Below are 19,562 nucleotides of genomic sequence, written 5' to 3'. Positions count from 1 at the left end.
ACAAAGTAGCTAAGTAATTCCATGGGGTCCCGTGAATGAATGGCTGAGGGAGAAGACGGATGGCAAGTGAGAGAGTTGAGAAAGAAGGAATGGCTACTAATGATTATAGCATTTCCCTTTGGTTGATGAAAATATTCTAAAATTTGTGGTTATGATTCTACAACTCTTTGAGCATACTAAATACCATTGGATTATACACTTCAAATGAGTGAATTGTATATGTTGTTTGAAAATTGTTCTTAAATTAAAATATCTGATACTTGCATAATAAAATGATAATAGCAACAAGAATAAACATGGTGAAAAGAAACATGGTGAAAAGTATTCATAATTTGGGAATATTCTCTATTCATCAGGCACTATACTAAATCAACTAGCAACATAGACCTAGTTGTTTTTTTGTTTGTTTGTTTGTTTGTTTGTTTTTTTGACAGGCAGAGTGGACAGTGAGAGGAAGAGACAGAGAGAAAGGTCTTCCTTTTCCGTTGGTTCACCCCCCAATGGCCGCTGCGGCCTGCGCGCTGCGGCCAGTGCACTGCGCTGATCTGAAGCCAGGAGCCAGGTGTTTCTCCTGGTCTCCCTTGTGGGTGCAGGGCCCAAGAACTTGGGCCATCCTCCACTGCATTCCCGGGCCATAGCAGAGAGCTGGAATGGAAGAGGGGCAACCGGGACAGAATCCGGCGCGCTGACCAGGACTAGAACCCGGTGTGCCGGCGCCGCAAGGCGGAGGATTAGCCTAGTGAGCCGCGGCACCGGCCCAGACCTAGTTTTAATCTGTTCCTTACCTTGAGAATTTTCTTGATTCTCTAGGCCTCACACCTTCATCTGTAAAACAGGCATAACGAATATAACTGCCTCATCAGAGTATAAGGAAGAAATGTAAAAATGAATGAAAAGTACACATAGTAAAAGTTCACTATTCAGTATTTATGATGATCATGAAGTTGTTGAGAATATATTAATAATGCCTCCTCTCTATTTTTAACCTGTAAATTCATTTTTGTGCCTTTGTAATTTAGCACAGAACCTACAACAGAGTAGATAATCACAAATATTTATTATATTGAATAGTGAATACTGTATGTGAATATATGAACAGAGAGGATCCAAATGCATATTTTTCAATCAGAAGCCAACTAAGTTTATAGATACAAAGTTACAGTCAATGAAATATAATCCTACCACATCTCTGTTTTGTAATCATTTTTCCATTTCTCAACATTTTTGTTTTAAACATACATCTCAACTTCTTTAATCCTCACTTTATTATGACCAGCCCAAAATATCATATTTTCATCTATATTGTACTTAATCTAGAAATGTGACAGTTCTCCTCTTCCTTCCTTTTACATTTTCATCTTCTTTCCCTCTTTGAATTATGTTTAATGACAAATTCTAAATGTATTCAAATGAAGAATGTAACATATTCATGAATAAAGAAAAACAGCAGCACAAAACATAAAAATATTGCTGTTGTATATGTGTATTTGTGTTTTCCACTGTAGTTTGCATGATTATTTTTAGGAAAGATTGATAAATAAACCATATTTTTAATAAAAAGAAATCAAAATTGGAACATAATTCATCTAAAAGAGGAATTTGTTTCTTTGAACTCTGAATCCAGTTAATATTCCAGCAGTCCTTTTAAAATAGAAATTCCATATCTAGCATTTTTGGTAAATGTAAATAAATAAAAATTGCAAAACCACTAGATAATAATAAAAATAATTGATGATTATGGGTGGAAAGATTGCATGAAGGATAGTCTGATTTCAAATCTGGAAGAGAAATTAGAATTTGATACAATGTACATGTTTGCTCACATTTGCTTTATATATTATACATGTGATTTGTTTGCCTTGAATGGATTAATTCTAATAAAGAGTAATATAGAATCTAAGCCTTATAAAACAAAAAAAAAACAATGCTTTGCAGCAATTCTAGATAAATAATGAAATTGCATTTTACTTATTAAAGTAGTTTTAGATATAACAATGTCTTGGTATTTTATAAATGTTAAAGAATAAGATGAAAATTTTAAATAGAGTTGATGTGACTCTTAAGAGATAGACATATCTAAAGTTTCTGACATTTCTGCCATAAGCTAAGAAGTGCAGTATGAGATTCATATCAAGACATTAAGATTTGTTTCTTACATAATTGATACTAATAATGATTTGGAAACTCATGGGGTTTGATTTCTGCTTTAGAATGTTATATTCTTTTTCCTATTCATCCTGTTTACTGTCTCCTGGCTTAAATAATCAAATCATTCATTTTAAAATGAAGCATTGAGGGACCTCTGACGTGCTCGAGCTACTTGCAAAATTAATCTAAACCTAATTGAACTTCTGAGCCATCACATGATTCCTCTAAAGAAGCTTCAGGGGAAATGAGCTCAATACCATGAGCTTTCTATATAAGCCAACTCAATAAAGTGAATAAAAAGTGTCTGAAGGAAAAAAAAATAAATGAGGGAGTAGAACTATCAAAACAAATTTTTTCTCTATATTGACATAGCAACGTTGCTTTCTCCTTTGCTCTAACCCACAAAGATCAAACATTCAAACATTCAAATCAATGTCCATTTTATTGGAAGACTATTGATTTGGGCCAGTAGTCTGTCTGGAGAGGTTATTTGGGGTTAATTCTCTTCAAGTGAAGATTATCTCTAAACTAGTTTAGGCAGATGATTACTGTAATTTTAATGGTTTCTAGTGAATGTGATTCTATAATCTTCCTTAAATCACATTTTGTTGAGGAATTCTCATTATTTATTTATTTACAGTAAAATACATATCTGAATTTTTGAACCCTGATATAGCAAAGTGCCTATGATAGTGTCTGCTCTATGTTACAGCTATTAAGTATTAGATAAGTAACTAAAGGGAGGAGTTAGTTTTGTCTTTTGCTTGTTTCTTAATCTTCAAACCTTTGTTTTCAGAGAGTAGAATCATAGACCTTCAGAAATAAAAGAATCTTAAAAATATCTCCACAATTCTCAACTCGGAGTTTTATAATAACTAACAGCAGCAATAGCAAAATAAATATATATCGTGGAAAGAGTGATAGGGTGAAGAAAATGTGTGTAAAGATAAAGTTTCCCATGGGGCCAGCACTGTGGTGCAGAGGGTTAACGCCCTGGCCTGAAGAGCTGGCATCCCATATGGGTGCCGATTCAAGTCCCGGCTGCTCCACTTCCGATCCATCTCTCTGCTCTGGCCTGGGATAGCAGTAGAAGATGGCTCAAGTCCTTGGGCCCCTCCACCTGCATGGGAGACCTGGAGGAAGCTCCTGGATTCTGGCTTAGGATAGGCACAGTTCCAGCTGTTGTGGCCAGTTGGGGAGTGAACCATCGGAAGGAAGTCCCCCCTCTCTCTCTCGATCTCTCTCTCTCTCTCTCTGCCTCTTTCTCTCTCTCTCTCTCTCTCTCTGCCTCTCCTCTTTCTATGTAACTCTGACTTTCAAAGAAATAAATCAATATATTAAAAAAAAGATAAAGTTTCTCAAATGAAGCTGAGTTGGATGAGACAATAATAACCACTAAGGACAGAGCAAGAGAAATCCAGAGAGAAGCCAGCAAAAAAGAGAATCACAAGTGAAAGGATAGGATTTCCTCATTCAAGTGAAATCATCAAGGTCTATATGGCATGGGAATTGTAGGTTAGACGTCATTAAGCAACCACTGGCTCATATTGAGGCTCTTGATTCCTCCATGGTAAAGAGTAAATGATAACTTGACTGCTATGAAAGGTGAATGCTTCAGTGCTGAAAAAATAAAAGCTTAAACTAGGAAAGGGTTAGTGCTGTTGTTGTTTCATTGTGTTTTTCCTTGTCTGACTCCAAAAACTGGTGCTATGTTAGCAATTCGTTGGAAGGAAGAGGTTAAAAATTATACTCTAATAAATATTAAACAGTACAAGCTTTGCTGGGGCAGCAAATCATGACTTCCAGTGAGGTGAGTTTTCAGCTATCATAGATGGACATAAAGTGAATGGTATGAACACCAAAATTTTCACAGAATTTTCATTATCCAAGAAATGTTGTATAAGAACTATTCTACACTTTGCAATCTTTTATCTCAGTTGAATTTGATTTTGAAGCAACAGTAACTTCCTGGACTTACTATATTGCCCAGAATACTAGAGAAAATGGAATATAGATTGACTAAACTATATTCCATTATCTAAGTATTTGAAATTATCTATAGAAAATATATTATCACAAGTTTTATATAATTTTGGGTACCTATAGGTCCCTAGACTCAGACTATACAAGAAAAATCTATAACTTCATTTTTTCTGACTTTTTGTTTCATTACCTATTAGAACTTTGCTTATAATGATAACATGGAATTTATGATGAATGAAAATGATTTAAGATCTACTTGAAATGAGTTTACTTATTATTTCTACTTTGTACTATATTTATTCATCTTTTAATTATTTGCTCAAGTTGTCTAACATGCTACTTCTCCTACTATGGAAATTCAATGTTATTAGTAGCATTGTATGTGTTTTTAAGTTTTTATTTCTTGATTTTCATTTTATTAGAAAAGCAGTGACACAGTGAGAAAGAGAGATCTTCCATCTACTGGCACACTTCTCAAAATACCCACACCAGCTATGGCTGGGGTAGGACAAAGTCAGGACCTCAAAGTCAATCGAAGTCTCCCATGTGGCTTGCAGGGACCCAAAAACTTGAGTCATCATAGCCTGTCTCCCAGGGTGCACATTAGTAGAGATCCAGATCAGAAGTGGAACTGGGACTTGAACCAGGCACTCTGGTGTAGAATATGAGTTTCCTAAGCAGTGACATAACCACTGTACCAAGTGCACACTTTTTTTGCTTGTTTTAGAAAAGAAAATTAAACAGAAATTGATATCTTGCCTTACTATGGAGCATTGGTTACAATTGATTTAATATTCATACATTATTAAAGAAATTTCATAATTAACATTAGAGTTCATTCTTTACTTTGAATATTATATTGTTTTTTTCTTTTTAAATTTTATTTAAAGTATATGAGTTTCATGTATTTCATGTATACAGATACAAGAACATAGTGATACTTCCTACCCTACCCTCCTGCCCACACTACCACACTTCCTCATCCTCCTTCCTCTCCTATTCCCTCTCTTAATTTTTACAGTGATCTACTTTCAGTTTACTCTATACCCAAAGATTAAGCCTACACTAAGTAAAGAGTTCAACAAATAGTAAGAAAAAAATAAACACTGCTCCTCAACAGTAGATGAGGGTTGTAAATAATCATTGAAGCTCAAAATGTCCATTTCACTCCTATACATTACATTTTTGGTACTCTATTAGCTGTTTTGAGAAATATATAATGAACTCATATACCATTACAGTATCATATCATATGGAATAGCTTTCTTTCCTTACCAATTATGTGAGCTTAGCCTATGTATCCTTACCCCAGTATCACAGAACCACTGGCAACCTCTGATCATTTTACTCTCTACATAACTGTACATTTTCCAGAATATCATGTAATTAGACATGTACCATGCAGCTTTTTCATATTAATTTCATTCAATTAGTAATATGCATTTAGGTTTCCTCTATGTCTTTTGTGACTTGACAGCTCATTACCTCTGTCACAGAATAATATTCCATTGAACAGAAATATCATTTTTATCCATTCACCTATTGAGAAATATTTTTTCTGCTTCCAACCTTAGGCTGTTAAGAATAAAACTACTATAAAAGGTCATGTGCATATTTTTGTGTGGATTATTCTTCATTCCCATGAACAGTGAATGAGAGAGTTTCTATTGCTCTTCTTTGTCGTCAACATCGATGCTTTCAGTGTTCCAGGTTTTTGCCATTCTACTAGGCTTGCGCTGATATCTCACTGTCCTTTTATTTTACAATTACTTCATGACATATGATGCTGGGAATCCTTTAATATGATGATTTGCACGTGTATATATTCTTTGAGGAGATGCTTCCTCAGATGTTTTGTCCATTTTTAGTTTGATTGCTTTTCTTATTGCTGAAGGATAAATATCTTTGCATGCTTTAGTTTTCAGCACGTCATCAGATACGTGTTTTTGGTAACGATTTTTCTCCAGATTTGCAGTTCATCTTTTTTTTTTCTTTTTTTTTTTTTTTTTGACAGGCATAGTTAGACAGTGAGAGAGAGAGAGAGAGAGAGAGAGAAAGAACAAGGTCTTCCTTTTTCCGTTGGTTCACTCCCCAAATGGCTTCCATGATTGGCGTGCTGCAGCTGCAGCAGTTCATCTTTTAGTTATCTTAAAATTATCATTTGCAGAGCAGAAAATATTAATTTTAACATTGAGAGAACACTTATACCCTGTTAATAAGAATGTAAATTAGTGTAGCCACTATGAAAAAGTGTGGAGATTTCTCAAAAAAAAAAAAAAAAACATGAAAACTAGAACTAGAACTTCTATATGATGAAGCAACCCTAATATTGGATACATATACAACAGTGAAATTATTACATTCAAGAGATGACTGTGCCACCATGTTTATTGCAGCATTATTTAAAATATCCAAAACGTGGAATCAACCAAAATGTTTATTGGCAATAAAGAAAATATGGTGTGTATAAATGCAATATCATTATCTATAAGAAATGTTGAAATCTTGGAATTTTCAGCAAAATGGATAGAGCTGGTAGATATTATGTTAAACGAAATAAGCCTGAACAGAAAGACTAATACCACATATTCTCCTTCAAATGTGGAAGTCAAAGAAACCTTTTAAATCTTACAGATAACTATTAGTTACTGGGTGGGATGGAGAAGGTGTATAAAGTTCATGGAAAATAGATCCTACTAAAAAATAAAAGTGGGAATAAGAGAAGGAGGAGGAAAAAAGATGGAAGAATGAGTGGGAAGGTGGGAAGAATCACCATGTTCCTTAAGTTGTAATTATGAAGTATAGGAAGTATGTAATTGTAAAGCTGTATAGATCTGCATAAATTCCTATGGACTTACTTATTAAGGGTACAGTTTAAAAACTTGACATAGGACCCCAAATCTCCTTAAACCGGGTGGTAAAAATACCATCTTAAATGTTGAAGTGATCACATGGATAGGATTAAGGGTCTGATAGTAACAATAGATAGAATTAGAAAAGGAGAGAATGTTCCAACATGGGAAGTAGTCCACACAGCAAACTCATAGAATGACAATTGCTTTAAGTAGCAATCTGACCTCAGAATCAGACCTTAAGGCATTTGATCTGGCAGAAAACTCCATGAGAGCATTTTAGGCATGGAAAACAAAGACACTGTGACAAAAAAATATCCTACATCAAGGACCTCAGTGGGTGAGACCCCAGTGGAAAGAAGTGGTCATAAAAGGAGATATTTTTCTCTGAAGGAAGGAGAGAACTTCCACCTTGCTCATGACCTTTTCATTTTTATTTGGCCAGGCAGAGTTATACAGTGAGAGAGAGAGAGAGAGAGAGAGAGAGAGAAAGTTATAGACAGTGAGAGAGAGACAGAGAGAAAGGTCTTCCTTCCATTGGTTCACTCCCCTAATGGCTGCTATAGCCGGCACGCTGCGCTGATCCGAAGCCAGGAGCCGGGTGCTTCCTCCCGGTCTCCCATGCGGGTGCAGGGACACAAGCACTTGTGCCATCCTCCGCTGCCCTCCTGGGCCACAGCAGAGAGTTGAACTGGAAGAGGAACAACCGGGACTAGTACCCAGTGCCCCAATCAGGACTAGAACCTGGGGTGCTAGCACCGCAGGTGGAGGATTAGCCATGTGAGCCACAGCGCCAGCCTATTTTTTTTTTATTTGACAGGTAGAGTTATAGAGTTATATATAGAGAGAGACAGAGAGAAAGGTCTTCCTTCCGTTGGTTCACTCCCCAAATGGCCACTATGGCCAGCACTGTGCCGATCCGAAGCCAGGAGCCAGGTGTTTCTCCTGGTCTCCCATGTGGGTGCAGGGGCCCAAGCACTTGGGCCATCCTCCACTGCCCTCCCGGGCCACAGCAGAGAGCTGGAGTAGAAGATGAGCAACCGGGACTAGAATGGGCACCCATATGGGATGCCGGCACCTCAGGCAGAGGATTAACCAAGTGAGCCATGGCTCCGGCCCCTTATGGCCTTTTTTAAATACTGGAGGAGTTTGTGGTTTCAAAAGGCTTCCATAGCCTAGGTAGCTCATGTCAAGAGCTTTAGATGATCACTGGTGTCATACATAAGAGTGTTAATTGTTAAATTAACAACAAGAGTCACTGTGCACTAACTTCCCATGTCTTCAAAGAGCTATATTATAATTATGTCTAAGTGCTAGAAAAAAAAATGTATCATTCTGGGTGCTTCTTTAAAATTAATTAAGTTTCATAATAAAGTATAATTAACTTCAAGATGCAATGACTGAACAGGCCTTGTCTTGACTGTTGAAGAACAGTGCAAAATTGTGAAAATTGTTGAACATTTTACTTAGTATAGAGTTGGTCTTCTGTGTATAAAGTTAATCAAAAATGGATCTTAGTGGAGAATGGGACTGGGAATGGGAGAGGGAGGAGGAGGAGGGGTTAGATTGTAAGTGGGAGGGCGGGTATGGTGGGAAGAATCAGTATGTTCCTAAATTTGTACTTGGGAAATGCATGAAGTTTGTATTCCTTAAATAAAAGGTTTCTTTGGGGAAAAATACATGATATGAAAATAAAAAAACCCACAACACATACTGATACAACTAATCCATGATATTTCAAAATATGAAATGTTTTTATTAGTAGTAATTCATGATTGATTTTAAACTGAATGATCAGATAATATTACTTTTGATTGTATTGCCTTTTGTAAAGTATTTTTACAGTAGTAAAATAGAACATACTAACCATTTATAAAGGTTTCTAATTAAAGATTATACTGGTTATTGCCATTGTTAAATTTATGAGTAAAAAAAGTACCTTTCAGTATTGGTATGAGTGCACACCATAGGCATATTTTCATGCATTCAGTCAATTGTACCCAGTTTTCTGCCTACAATATCCCACCAATTTCTTCTATAAAGAGAAATTTATGTTTTTTTAAACTCACTTGAGCAACTGGAATGATTCAATTACTGTTAACTGAAATAGGAAGGAAGCAAGAAGTGCAAGTCTGAGAGGCTGAAGGGAGATCAAGAGCTTAATTTTGATTGTGCTGAGTTTGCTATGCTCATTAGTTTTATAAGTAAATCTGCTAGTAGCCATCTCATTATGATATTGAAGTTCAGAGGAGATGTATACTGTAGTGGAATGAAGGAAGACTGCCAAGGATCATGCATGCACACTTAAAGTTAGAAATCATTAAATGATACCAGGACCAGTTGTGGGGTATTCTCCTGGCACTATTTAGTTGCATGGTTACTGTCAGGGGACATGTGGGAAATTGTAATGACTCAGTTTCATATTTTGGCAAATGAGTATGATGAAGTATGATTCTAATGACTAACCAGGTGGACTAAAGCGAGTAGAAGAAAACTGGAACATGAAACATTAAGAGACATGGGAGAGATTAATTTGGAGTCCAGGTGTTATGAAATGATTGCTATAAATAGCATAAAAAATAGTAAATTGAAAAATTTAGGAAAAAACAGTAAGAAAGCAGGTTGCCCTACACTGAGGTTATGGATAGTTAGCAGTTCCTCGTAATGATTAAGTTTAGTGTTTCAATCATGAAAACTGGGTGATCACTGAGGGAGAGGAATTTTAGGGACTTAGATACTGTGGTATTGGAATGATCATATATACGTATGTTGAAATTGCCAAGAACAATTAAAGGAGCAGTGGTAGTGTGGTGGTGGGTCAGAAACTAAACTCTCGAAGTGAATCCATGGAAATACAGGCAATTATGAGTAATTCAATCTTCTGTAGCTAACAACATGAGATACAAAACTGTAATATTTTAGGGTTGAGGAGGAGAGAATGATCTGAAAGTAGCAAAGTGATGTAGATAGGACATATAACCTGTTCTTCAGTCCAGTAATAGGAGTGATTTGCAGAGGAAAAAGTCACCAATTAGGAGTGTGGAAAGGGAGATTGTGTCACCAAAGAAGAGAGAATTAGATTAAAGCAGAAAGGTAATGGTATATCAGGGCTTCTCAGTCTCACAACTTTGATATTTGGAGTTGAATATTTCTTATTCTTGTAGGGAGGTGTTCCCATGCATTTTAGGATGTTCAGCAGCATCCCTGGCCTGTACTTAGTAGTTGCCTGTAGGAGCAATCCTTTTCTCATCGTGAAAACTAAAAATTTCTTCTGTAAATTGTCAAATAAGCCTTGGTATGCAAATACGCTGTGTTTGAGAGATGCTGGAGTAGATTACAGAAATGCTGGAGGAGATATAGAATTTTCCTTAGGAATGTGGCTAATTTGATCCTGATAATAAAATTATTTCCAGATTAGACTATTTTTAAATGATTAAAAAGTATGAAGTAAAATGTTACTCTTCCCAAATATAATAGACTGTATCATTTGTGTTTTGAAAACATGAATTTTCCCTTTGGATAAAAATTTGGTTATTGGGGGCTGGTGTAGTGGCGCACTCCTGCGGCGCTGGCATCCCATATGGGCACCAGTTCTAGTCCCAGTTGCTCCTCTTCAGTACAGCTCTCTGCTATGGCCTCGGATAGCAGTAGAAGATGGCCCAAGTCTTTGGGCCTCGGCACCAAAGCCAGGAAGAGGCACCTGGCTCCTGGCTTTGGATAAGCACAACTCCGGCCATTGCAGCCATTGGGGGAATGAACCAGCAGAAGGAAGACCTTTCTCTCTGTCTCTCTCACTGTCTGTCACTCTACCTGTCAAATAAATAAATAAAATCTTTAAAAAAATTTGGTTATCAAATACAGAATAATATGCTTAAATGAGTAGACACAGCAAATAATGGCATAAAGTATGGTTTTAGTGTCTTTCATTGCTTTTATTCTAATTTTAAGTTACTGTCATCTTTTGCTGTGATTTCTACAGTGTCCTCATGAATGATTTATAGCCATTCAGTCTGACCTCCTTCCCCCACTCACATTCTTCACATGATACTCAGGATAAGTATAATCAGGTCATGTTGCTCCCTTGATTAATCCTGAATCATCATTGTTTCCCATTGGAACGACTTACAATAGTCTTCAGGCACTACATGATAAGAACCTGCCCACTTTCCCAACATACCTCATATTATTCTCTGCCTTGGGCCATAAACTCTAGCCCTAATCTTTGTTTACTTCAAACATGGAATGCAATTCATTGCAAGCTCAGGACTAATACATTGTCTGTTTTCTTTGTCGAGAATTTTCTTCCCTCATACTGGCTTCTCATTATGAAATCATAGTTCAAGCATCATCACCTTCGAGAGTTCTTCCCTCACCACTCCATGTAAATTAAACACTGCTATAACCTGAGACAGTGACTGCCAATCATTATTGTATTATGCTGTTTCAGTAACTTCATTATACTTGCTAGTAAATCTATAGTGCTGGTTTATTTACATATTTACTTTTTATAAAATATACAAGCTCTGTGAGGGCATCAACCATATTTGCCTTGTTTACCAGTATATTCTCAACATCTGGTTCAGAGTAATACTTTGTAAATACTTGGTGAATCAATGAGTAAATTATTTGTATTGTTTCCTCCCCTCTCTTCTTTGTTCAATTCACTATAACTTATTCTTGCCGAATTTTCCAATTTTAATCCTGCTATTAATTTACACACAGAAATCCATCTTTGGGGGTAATTCCAAATGTAATTTTGTGAAATATGCTTCTAAGTCAAGAGAGAAAAGAATTCTAACTGTAATCCACTTTGAAATCAGTCTGTTTACCTGTTGCCTAAGGAGGATCAGGGAGATTAAATTGGCTCTGAACAACCACAAAACTAATTAGAGGTGATAAGAAAAAATGTAATCTATCCTTTTATAATGACACTTTTAAGACTTCTATTACACACATATTTGGCTAACATGGCAATGTCTGATTTTGCACTGCGAGGATAAGATGAAATTTGAACATTACTTTCCTTAAGTACTTTTTAATTTATTACTTAATCTGAAGAGATTGGAGTGGATTTTATATGATGTTGAATTTTATTTCCTTATTTACAAGGAACAGTAGTGGCAGTATACACAGCAATTAAATTTAATCTATTCTCTGTTTTCATCTTATTAAGTGATATTCTCTGGCCCTTAGACAAATAAATTATTATTGCAAGATATCAGGTAGTTGTATTTCAGTAACAGATGTCCAGGAAAATTTCTCCTCTCCCCATCCAACTACTCCAATTATAGAAGCAACCAATAAAAGTTTTTGATTTCTGGGGCTGATGCTGTGCCACAACAGGTTAAGCCACCACCCACAGCATCCATATGAGCATCAGTTCATGCCTCCAGCTGCTCCACTTCCAATCCTGCTCCCTGATAATGCACTTAGGAAAGCTGCAGAAGATGACTCAAGTACTTGGGACCCTGCACTCACAAGGGACCTGGATGGAGTTCCAGGCTCCTGGTTCAGCCTGGCCCAGTTCTGGCCATTGTGACCATTTAAGGAGTGAACCAGTGGATAGAAGATCTCTGTCTCTCCCTCTCACTCTCTGTGCTTCTGCCTTTCAAATAAATCAATAAATCTTTAGGAAAGAGTTTAACTTCACAATTTATTTTTAGTGGTAACCATTGCCCCAGGCTTTTTTTGAAAGATTTATTTATTTAGTATCCTGGGTGGTGGCCTAACCCACAGTGCTGCAACTCTGATTCTTGGGTGGTGGAAGAGGGGAAGTTATGCTAATAAATGTTAATAGTAGTTATAATGATTATTTTTGTAGTCAACTCTTTCTGAAAAAAAAATCTTTTTATAAATGTTTCCACCATGCTTCTGAACAGTAGGATTATCTGTGATTATTACAACTATTTATATTTTCCCAAAGCTTTGTTTTGAACAATAAATATGACATAGGGTACAGATAGCAAGCTTGAAAATAATATGTATGTTTAAATATCTCTAGCTGTTATGGAAGAACTGAGAAATGTTATCCTTTGGGTGAAGTACAAAATATGTAGAAAATGACTGGTTAGAAGCACAGCTGTTGCAAATGAAAACTGGAAGAAAAAATATGACCTCCGCATTAGGTTCATTACAAAACATCCCTATTCCATCTGATATACACAATCTTCACCAAATAAGTAATAATTTGTGTTTGGAATAATAAACCTGAAAAATAAGTAACGTAATGCAGAAACAATTAAAGTAATAGGAACTCATATAAGCAGAATCCTCAATTAAACATCCTCCCAATTGATTCTTCATGTTTCATCATTTTTTGGGGGAATGGACACATTTTAAGATATACTAGTTAAAAGGATTTATACACAAAACACTTTCAGAGGAATGACATGGAATCAATAAAGAGTCAACCCAATTTTTCATACCTTCTTTAGCCCCATCAATAGTCTTAGAGAAATACAATTAGATTCAGCATAATGAACCAATGATATTCAATCATATTACACAATTGTCCCTCTTAGGTAAATTAAACATATTAATTTGAAGACTAGCTTTGTGTAGAGATAGATCGCACAAGTGGTGAAATCTATCACACTCATCAATTAGCTTATTATTGAAGTATTTTTATAATTTACTTTTCTTTAATTTTTGATTAATGTTTAATACTTATACATCTTGACAGAGCACTGTGGAACACTTAAACACATGTGTATAGCATAAATTGATCAAATCAGGCAATTAGCATAATTAGCATTTTTATATTTTATCTTATTGAAGAAATTCTAATCATAGCTTTTCTCTTTTTAACTTCATCTGTACTTAAAATGCAGTTAAGTATTAGGACAGTTAAAAATTGAGTAATACATTAGTTAGTGTAAATGTATTTCCTAAAGAAATCTCTCTTTGATTTTTAAAAATGTTATTGTGTGTTGGCAAACAATAAGTATACTTGTTTATGGGGAAAATAATGTTATGATATCTGGTGTATGTGTATACAATGTAGAATGATTTATTTAAATATCTCTATTGCCTTAAATACTTATCATTGATTTCTACTTTGTTTCTGATGACAAATTCTCTTTACACTCCAACATCCAGTAACGACCATTTTACCCTCTGTTTCTATGAGCTAGATTGTTTCATATTCCACATATTTTTGAGAACAAGCAGTTTTGCCTTTGTATGAGATGCTTATTCACTAAGTACTACATAACTATTTCTTCTGTGTTATCACAAATGACAGAATTTCCTTCTTTTTTAAGGCCACATAGTATTCTATTTTGTACATGTATCATATTTCCTCAACTATTCATCTCTTGGTGAGCACTTAAAATGATTCCAGAACTTGACTATTATGTACAACACTGTAATAAACATAGAAATGCAGATAGCTCTTCAACACACAGATTTCAATTAATTTGGAGAACATACTGAAGAGGGCCTGCCAGCAATATTATGGTACTTCTGATTTTAATGTTTTGAGGAACTTCCACCAGCTTTGTAGAATTGTTGTATTAATTTATATCCCCATCAATGGCACAAAAGTATTCCCTCCACTCCAAATCTTCCAATTTCTATCTTTTTTTCCTTTGATAAAAGCCATTCTAACAAGGGTGATGTACTATTTCACTGTGATTGTAATTTGAATTTAACTGATGATTAATGATGTTGATTATTTTTCCTATCTGTTTTAACTTTCTCTTTGTTCTTTCATTAAATGATGGATTTTAATAATTGAGGATACAGTTTAGGGAGTATGAACAATTGAGAAGCTTGGGGATTAAGATGGCAGAGTAGGGAGGGAACTTATCACTCTTGTCTAGGAGAAGATAGTTTTTAAAAGTGGAGAGTGCCATTTCAGGGAAGAGTTCGAGAGAAAATGGCCGTGGAAACTCCACACAAACTAGATGGACACAGCAGACCCAAGTGGAGGGTGTGAGCACACACAAATCAGGACCCCAGCAGCCAAGAGCCTCCACACCAGCTTTGGAGAGAGGTGAGACCAGACTGCAGCAGCCCATGTCACTGGCAATAAAGCTGAAGGAAAAGCTGGGAGGGAATCCAGCTTGGAGCCCCATGAGGGATAGTGTACCTGCCAAACTAGAGGAGGAAAAAAAGTGGGGCACGTTTCTCTCTTCCTGATCACCTGCAATGGCATCCTGTAACAAGCTGATATACAGCAAGTGCCATTTTGGACGTATGTAACAGCTGTGCCAGCTCATGTCCACGCCCAGCAACCAGCCAAAGCAGAAGATGGCCCAAGTCCTTGGGCCCCTGCACCCACGTGGGAAGACCCAGAGGAAGCTCCTGGCAACTGGCTTTGGATTGATGCAGCTCCAACCATTGTGGCCAATTGGGGAGTGAACCAACAGGTGGAAGACCTCTCTCTCTCTCTCTCTCTCTCTCTCTCTCTCTTTCTGCCTCTCCTCTCTCTGTGTAACTCTACCTTTCAAGTAAATAAATGAATAAATCTTTTTTTAAAAAAAGAGTAAAGTAAGGGAGCGACTCAACTGAAATCACACCCACAATAGCTTCATATATTGCAATTATGATTTTAAAACTTTTCAAACCACTAAACTCCATATTTCAATTAGATAAAAGCCATGACTGAATGCATACATCAGATCTAAATTTGAGAAATGAAAACTAATTTAATCACAGTTAGGAATTCAGTATATGCATTTAGCATTCATAATTATAGAAGTAAGCAGATAAACAGTAAATTGAAAATTAAAAACAACAAACTATACAGAATGAAACATGGAAGGAAAAGTTTAAAAATATAAAAGAAGTTAGGAGACACAGAAATAGAGTAATAAAGTCTAAGATACATGTAATTAGATCCCCCAAAGTAGATATGGAATGAAGCAGAGAAGATAATAGCTGATTACTTTTCAGAATGTAACAAAAAAGATAGCAGTTAATCATTTTTAAGAATTGATGATTTGTTATCAGTCACTATATTCAGGAGATAGAATAAATAGCAGCAGACAAATAAAATAAATCTACATAACCACGTGATCTGAAATCCCAGAAAATCAATTCAAACAAAAAAATTTAAAAGAGCAAAAAGAGTTTATATTCAAAGGAAAAAATAAATATAAGACTGAGAACAGAAACTAAGGAAGGCAGATGAAAGGTTTCAATATATGCAGATGTACACTTAAGGAAAGTCTAGGAGACATACTTCAGATAGAAAAAAAATACCCCCCAATGATGCAAGATATAGTGGGAGTTGAAATCTTTACTTAATGTATACTAAACTTATCTTCTGTAAAAAAAAAAAAAAAAAAAAAAAAAAAAAGAAAAGAAATTATCAATTCCCAACTTGACTCTCTCTGGGATTAAACATGACAATAGGTCTGATCTGATTTCATCATCATTTAAAAAAAATCATCTATTATTTTTCGCTTTATGCTTCTGTGTGGGAGCAAACTGTTGAAATCTTTACTTAATGTATACTAAGCTGATCTTCTGTATATAAAGAGAATCGAAAATGAATCTTGATGTGAATGGAAGGGGAGAGGGAGTGGGCAAGGGGAGGGTTGCGGGTGGGAGGGACGTTATGGGGGGGAAGCCATTGTAATCCATAAGCTGTACTTTGGAAATTTATATTCATCAAATAAAAGTTAAAAAAAAGGATATAGTGGGAGTCAAACAAAGAAGGAATTATGTGAGTAAACAAATGAACACTGCTTTAAAACCAACAAAATAATATCTTCCAAGTGTTTTGTATTTCTTTTTTTTAAAGATTTATTTATTTATTTGAAAGTCAGAGTTACACAGAGAGAAGAGAGGCAGAGTGAGAGAGAGGTCTTCCATCCGATGGTTCACTCCCCAATTGGCTGCAATGGCTGGAGCTGTGCCTATCTGAAGCCAGAAGCCAGAAGCTTCCTCCGGGTCTCCCACATGGGTGCAGGGGCCCAAGGACTTGGACCATCTTCTACTGCTTTCCCAGGCCATAGCAGAGAGCTGGATTGGAAGTGGAGTAGCGGGGACTTGAACCGGCTACTGGCTTGAACTGGCATATGGGATGCCGGCAATGCAGGCGTTGGCTCTACCTGCCAAGCCACAGGGCTGGACACCCAGTGTTTTGTATTTCATAAGTAAATATAAGATCAAATAGCGATAAGAAAGAGAGAGAAAGTATAAAAGAGGAATAACAGATACAGAGAGGGAAGGACTATAAAGAATAACTATAAAGTCTAAATTGGTAAATCAGGAGGTAGTAAAAATATTGCAGTGGAGGCAGGTTTTTGGCATGGTAGTTAATCCACCAATTAAGACACTCATATCCTATATCAGAGCACCTGAGTTCCTTCTGTGACTCCAGCTTCTTCTTCCATCTTCTTGCTAATGCAGACCCTGAGGAAGCAGTATTGGCTCAAGTGGTTGGGGTCCTGCCACCACCATGAGACACTTGGATTAAATCCCCAGCTATTAGAGTTGGCCTTTGCCATAGCTGGCATTTGGAGAATGAATAAGCAAAAGATGTCTCTCCCTCTCCCTCTGCCTCCCTCTCCCCCTCCCTCCCCCTTACCCATCCCCTACCGCCTCCCCCTCTCCTTCCCCTCCCGCTCCCTCTCCCTTATCTTCCACCTACCCCCTCTCCCTTCCCTTCCCCCTCCCTCTCCCTTATCTTCCACCTACCCCTCTCCCTTCCCCTCCCCCTCCCTCCCCCTTCCCCTCCCCCGTCTCCCTCCCTCTTTTTCTCTCCTCAAATTTCTTAAATAATTGAAAACATTTTAAAATAATTGAAAATAAAAATGCTTAAAGGCCTTGCAATGTCTGCAAGAAAAACAAAGTTGCTGAATAATCTTATATGTTGAGAAATTAGGTAGATGTTTTAATTTTAAAGAAGTACAAATCGAGTTTAGAAATTCCAAAGTATTTGTAGTAGAAGGAAAAAGTGGAATAATAAAAATAATCCAAAAGAAAATAATAGAAGGAGAATAAAAGGCCACAAAATAACTCAAATTTAAACTACATAATAAACTGGTAGATATAAACCCAAATAGACCAGTGTTTGCAAGGAATATATAATGAAAAACTAACACAGATTAAAAGATTGTTACATTAATTAGAAAACTTATATGCATAAAAAACAAAAGGAGAAAGAAAAGCTGAAAATAAATAGTAGAAACAGATAATGTAACCAGAAATAGAAATCAAAAGAAAACTAGGGGGGCCCGGCATTGTGGCACAGCGGGTTAAAGCCCTGGCCTACAGCACTGGCATCGCATATGGGTGCCTGTTCAAGTCCTGGCTGATCCACTTCCAATCCAGCTCTCTGCCATGGCCTGGGAATGCAGCAGAAGATGGCCCATGTCCTTGGGCCCCTGCACCTGCAAGCTCCTTGAAGCTTCTGGCTCCTGGCTTAGGATTGGCTCAGCTATGGCCATTAAGACCATTTGGGAAGTGAACTAGCAGATGGAAGATCTCTCTCTCTGTCTCTAACTCTCTCTGTAACTCTGCCTTTCAAATAAATAAAATAAATCTTTTTAAAAAAACTAGAATAGTTGAAATAATATGAGACATATTAGACTCTAAAGGAAAAGTAATAAATGGCTATACTTAAAAATGATTTTTAAAGATTTTAGTCATGAAGAAGAGGAAACAATTTTATATTTTTGTTAATTTATTTTTTAACTTTTATTTAATAAATACAAATTTCCAAAGTACAGCTTTTGGATTATAGTGGTTCCCCCCCATGAGGTATTTGCATAGCAAATATTCATTTTCTGGAGGTGATCACATTAATTTTTGTTTGAAAAGCAATATTTATATCAATTTTTTATTTTAAAACAGATTATAATATAATAATCAATTACTTTTCTTTTCAGCCTTGTTTTATTGATGATAAGTATTTCCAAAGGAATGTCTTATCTAAGTAACACTGTGCTTTTGAATATGTCTATATGTAAGCATTAACATATTAAATCTAGCTTATAAGTCTGGAAAATGTCTATTGGGTTTGTTATACTAGAAATTTCAAATAATTAAAATGACACATTAATACTTAAAGGCCCATTAGGAAGTAATTTGTTGCTCAAATGCACATGCCTGATAATGTATATTGGAATATTTTTATTATAGCAAAAACTACAAATGAATATGAACAAATGCACAGTTGGACCTTGGAATACTATGTTATTTAAAATTGTTGAAAAGCAAATGATTGATATATATGAATATTATTAAGTGACAAAACAAAATATTGAGTAAGAAAAGCAAGTTCCAAAAGAAATCATAATGTATCATTTTCTAGCTCTTATCGAGTATCTATTGTATACATAGAAATGTGCTAAGGACTTTAAATATGAGACATTTTTAAATTTCTAGAAAAAATCAATTAAAAGATAAGCTTATTTGGTTCAAACATTTTTGAAATCCATTCACAATTTCTTCAACAGTATGCATTGTCATGAACTTTTTGAAGATCACATGTATGCATGTTCAAGGCACATTTTGTGTATTAATTAATATAATCCTTGCAAAAATGTTATGAGAAGGAATCTATTTTATAGAGGAAAAAACAGAATCAGGGAAATATTTTAAAAAGCTAACCAAGGAATGTTA

General features: G+C 35.9%; 1 pseudogene; it reads right to left on the bottom strand.

Annotated features, from left to right (window-relative positions):
* Positions 1 to 19,562, bottom strand: part of LOC100344436 (large ribosomal subunit protein uL18 pseudogene) — a 129,553-nt pseudogene that overhangs the window by 86,201 nt on the left and 23,790 nt on the right.

This window comes from Oryctolagus cuniculus, chromosome X (assembly GCF_051225735.1).
Source record: "Oryctolagus cuniculus isolate XC-2025 breed Fujian yellow rabbit chromosome X, ASM5122573v1, whole genome shotgun sequence".
Classification (NCBI taxonomy): domain Eukaryota; kingdom Metazoa; phylum Chordata; class Mammalia; order Lagomorpha; family Leporidae; genus Oryctolagus; species Oryctolagus cuniculus.
The sequence above is the reverse complement of the archived record's forward strand: the minus strand, read 5'-3'. Positions and strand labels throughout refer to the sequence as shown.